The following is a 5,357-nucleotide window of genomic DNA, read 5'->3' as shown; positions in this document are numbered from 1 at the left end:
AATTTCATTTCAATCTCACTAGAGGACAATTCACATAATTCCATGCAACCACCCCAAATGTCTTTGGGTACTTTCTACTTGTGTGGAAAAACATATTGCATGAACCAAAAGATTGGTTATAGAATAAGCTGCAATTACTGTAACCATTGAGACAATTTCCCTGGAAGATTTTAAAAAAAAGTTGTTAATAGAGATGGGTGAGCCACCCATGTCACATGGTGACTTGGACTTGGACATAAGCCACACGATTTCCTGTTTGGGTGGGAAGTGGTTGCTTATTTCTGAGACTATGCCAAATTAACACACATCCTATAAAGCCCAAATGCCACCAGTCTGGCCATTAAGTGGGTTTTAAAGAGAAGGGGGTTGAAGGCTGGGTTAGAGGATCCAATCTGCAATTGGGGAAGAGCTTGAACTGGAGATGAATTTGGATCTTGTTATGCTGAAGAAGTGATCACTGTAGTGAGCATTATTTGAGGTGAGTATTATAAGCCCCCCAAATTGTGTCTGAGTCCCAAATGAACAAGTCTTGACAAGATAAGAACATAAGAACAGCCCTGCTGGATCAGGCCCAAGACCTAGCAAGACCAGCAAACTGTTTCTCACAGTGGACCACCAGATGCCCACTGAGAAGCCCATAGGCAAGAGGTGAAGGCACGCCCTCTCTCCTGCTGTTGCTCCCTTGCAACTGGTATTCAGAGGCATGTTGCCTCTGAGTTGCAGGTAGCCTATCATCACCAAAGTGAAACAGCCATTGGTAGACTTGTCCACCATGAATATTTTAAGCCCCTTTTAAAGTCATCCAAGCTAGTGGCCATCACCACATCCCGTGGCAGAGAATTCCAGATGACCCCTGGCTCTAGTGTTGTGAGAGAGGGAGAAAAAATTATCTCTGTCCACCGCTCCATTCTATGCATAATTTTATACACCTCAGGTAAAGAGCCCCAGAGGCTGTAGCCTTGCCTCATAAGGAAGGTGCTCCAGGTCCCTGATCATCTTGGTTGCTCTCTTCTGCACTTTTTCCAGTTCTACAATGTGCTTCTTAAGTTATGATGACCAGAACTGTATGCAGTACTCCAAATGTGGCCGCACCATATATTTGTATAAAGGCATGATAATAATAGCATAGATTTGTACAAGGGCATGATAATAGCTTTTTTATTTCCAACCCCCTTCCTAATGATCCCTAGCATGGAATTGGCCTTTATCACAACTGCTGCACACTGAGTTGACACTTTCAACGAGCTGTCCACCACAACCCCAAGATGCCTCTCCTGGTCAGTCACCAACAGCTCAGATCCCATCAGTGTATATATGAAATTGGGTGGGTTTTTTTCCTCCAATATGCATCACTTTACACATGATTACATCGAACAACATTTGCCATATTGTCTCCCACTCACCCAGTTTGAAGAGATCAGTTTGGAGCTCCTCACAATCTTTTTGGATTTATAAATCCAAATTATGTTTTATAAATTTATAATTTATATTTATTTAAATAGTTTATTGTCATCTGCAAATTTGGCCACTTCGCTGTTTACCTCAACTTCTAGACTATTTATGAATAAGTTAAAGAGCACAGGTCCCAATACAGTTTCCTGGGGGACTCCACTTCTTACTTCCCTCCATTGTGAAAACTGTCCATTGATTCCTACCCTCTGTTTTCTGTCCTTCAACCAGTAACCAATCCACAATTGAACCTATCCCCTTATCCCATGACTGCTGCGTTTACTCAAGAGTCTTTGGTGATGAACATATTTAGTTCTGAACCAACTCTAATAGCTGAAGGGAAATAAGATAATGGAAATTTAGTTCTCAAGGGTTTTCTGCCTCCTCAAATTTAGCTCTGCTTACTGAGAAAATAAAAGAACAGATCTTTGCCAGGAAATTCTTTAAACATTTTTTATTTCATGAAGCCTAAATAGCAATGTCATAAAACCAACAAAAAAGGATCAGTAAGCTGACAGATTTCACTGGTGAAACATTACATTAAATTTGATAGGAACCCACAGCTGTGGTGCTGTCACCTTAAAATATGTACGCTCCTGCTTTCTAACTTCATCCATACAGGGGCAGACAGATTCTAGCAAAATTAAACTCTCCTGCTGCTCCCAAATGGTGTAGAATCTGGGGTTGATGTTATTTTAAAGAGCCTGGCTGCCATGTCTGATATTTGCAAACCTCACCTGAAATCAGCCAAGCCCTGTTTGTTCATAGGTACTATGCTAAATAATTCACAGCAAAGAGGCTAATATAAGCCAGCTATTTGAACATCAGCCATAAAAGCATAAAACAAGTTCTGTGCTTGCACATTGATACCCTCTGAAATGTACTGCATTTGCTTTAATCAAGGATGATTTTGACATTATTTATGTATTACTTGCTAATGTGCAAATGTGTTAAAGGTCTTCAAGAATCCAGTAGAGGGAAAGTAGATTTCTTTTATCTGAACAAAATTGAAGACAGACACACACTCGTTTTGGGAATAATATGGAATCTGCATATACTTAATTGTTTCATTCTGGACTGCACTAAATGTTGTCCAGTTTCAGTGATGAGTCTGAAAGCGATGCTTTTGGAAGGGAGGGAAGTACCATTTCATTGTGAGAAGATTCACCTTGCTCCCTTTGCTTCCCTTATCTATGGCTGTATTGAAACATTTTTTTCTTTAAATGACAGCTGCTGCTGCTTTCTATACTAATTACCTTGATGGTCTTAGTCAACTGGGGATAACTTAATGAATTGAATGATGTCACAAAGCTATGAAGCCAATCGAATTTGGTTATGGGATGATATCACTGAGCGAAAATATTGTTAACTGAGTGAGGGCCATGCTTCTTGAACAAGCAAATATTTTCAGAGCAATCATGAAAGAACTGCCAAATAGCGGAGTAGCAAGTTTCAACACTACTCAAAATGTTCATGAAAAGCAGTTAATATTGCCAGCTCCGCCATAGTTTGACTTCATTTATTTTTGTAGAACCAATGGTTGTTACAGAAGAAGAGACAGAACATATCCATAAAACATGGAGGCTGTTCACACGAGCAGCCTTACCTGGACTTGCTCAGCCCTACTCAGGTAGGGATGCTTGTGTGGAATGCCAGGATCAGTCCCGATCCTGGCACTCCTGCACGGGGTAGCCCAAACTGTTCACTCAGTCTTTTACCGAGGTAGAAGGGTGCATGTGCACCCTTCCATTGTAATCCCCAGCTGTGTGGCTGCTTGAGCTGCCTGCAGCCCAAGGAGCCATAGAGCCAGGCAGCTAGAGCTCCCAGCAGTGGGGAGACACCCCCCCCCCAATGCACCACAATCTTCCTGCAGTGCATTGTGGGATTTCTGGAGCCTGGGCTTTGTTTCCCCGGCCTCCAGATGGCTGTTCTGCTCCCATGTGAGCTGAGGGTCCAAAAGGAAGAGGAGGATCATCTGGGGGGGAAATAGGTGTGATCCTGCCTTCCCCTCACCCTCCCCAGCCCCACACTGTTAGGTCATGTGAACAACCTTATGATCTTAAAAGATACTCTCGATAGCTGTTGGCAAATTTCTCTCTAATTTTCTGGGCTGCAACTGCATAGAAGGCCATTTTATGTATTACACATTTATTCAGATCTAAGTGGATGTATGCATGTATGTATCTATATTTTTATACCACCCAAAACTTACACGTCTGGGTGGTTTATAACATGTTGAGCTGGAAACAAGATAAGAGCTGGAAACAAGATTTTTCGCTGGCAATCTTTCCTGGAAGTTACATACAGTGGGCAATATAACCTATAGTGCAGTGTCTTCTGTTTGTTGTTCAGAAATATACGAACACCTTTTTATGGGGACCTCTACATACTGGTACCTTTCTTCTAGGTAAGTCAATGACAGTGTCTGAAACTCAAGAGTTGTGAAGGTCTTATTCAGAGAGCAGAATACCAGGTCATAACAAATAAGTTTGCTGAACATGCTGTTTGTTTGCTTGCTTGCTTGCTTTATTATATTTGTACACTGCCCCAAACTTCCATCTCTGGGTGGTTTACAGCAAACAATACCACTGCAAAAACCACAGGCTGTAGATGCATTCCAGTTCTATTTGAATATTCCTTTGTGATTACTCATCTTCTAGATGGAAATACACTCTGATCTGATCCTAAGAACATATGCAATTAAAATACTCCATCCTGATCTCATTATGGATTATTATTTCTTTATCTTTTGCCATCTGTGTACACAGTGCTTTACAGAGTAAAAGAAACAAAAGACAGACTCCTGCTTTGAAGAGTTTAATACAGGAGTTAGAAAGGTAACAGAGGGAAGGGGGAAAAGAGGGAGACGCAAAGGTAAACCAAGCATATTTACAAGCAAATGCAGTTACAAAGTATGTTAAAAAGGTGGAATCAAAGGAGAACTTCTATAATAAAGGTCTTCCCATAGCTTGTTACTGAAATTACAAATGCTCTATCGTATCAATCCCTAATAATTGTCTTTGCATATTTGAAATGGTGACATGTTGTCCTTATTTGGTTTTGCTATATGTGTATCATATTTCTTATTAAGATTACACATTAAGATTTTCATATATGGAGGAGCTGAATGGTTGCAAAGAGTTTTGGCATGGTATAGCTGCTCAGCTTTTGCAAAGTTTCTCTTAATGGATCCCCCCCCCCAACACACACACACATACACCAGAAATCTCATCAATATCTGCACAAGTAAACCTGTAGCTAAGATCTGAATAAGGTACATAAGTTGAACTGTGGTGATCGTGAAGAGTTAGAGCTGGCAGATCAGATTAAGCATGTGTTTGCAATTGCCATGTGCTGATTGCAAATTCAACTGCTCACACACAAGGACAAGATTGTATCAAGCCAATGGAGACTTCTTATTCATTACTGACTTCTGTTTTAATTAGCGACATTTGAATGCAAGATTGAAGAGCTTGATATGCAGGGCTGAATCCATGAGGAAGAACAGGCTCCCTCCCTCCACCCTCCTGTTTAACCCTCCTTTTGCATCCAGATGGGAGTGTTGATGTGGGTTTTTTTGGCCACAGCTAACCAGTTCATAGAATCATGGAATTTTAGAGTTGGAAGAGACTTTGGAGACTTTCCAGTCCAACCCTCAGCTCAGCACAGGAAACAGTTACAGCATCCCTGACAGATAGCTGCCCAGCTTCTTTCTAAAGACTTTTAGGGAAAGAGAGCTCACCACTGCGCAAGGTAGGCCATTCCACTGTTGAACAACTCTGGCAGGTAGGAAATTATCTTGAATGTCTAACCTGAAACATCTTCCATATATATATATATATATATATATATATATATATATATATATATATATATATATACATACACACACACACACACACACACAC

This window comes from Hemicordylus capensis, chromosome 3 (assembly GCF_027244095.1).
Source record: "Hemicordylus capensis ecotype Gifberg chromosome 3, rHemCap1.1.pri, whole genome shotgun sequence".
Taxonomy (NCBI): Eukaryota; Metazoa; Chordata; class Lepidosauria; order Squamata; family Cordylidae; genus Hemicordylus; species Hemicordylus capensis.
This window is presented reverse-complemented; position numbering follows the sequence as displayed.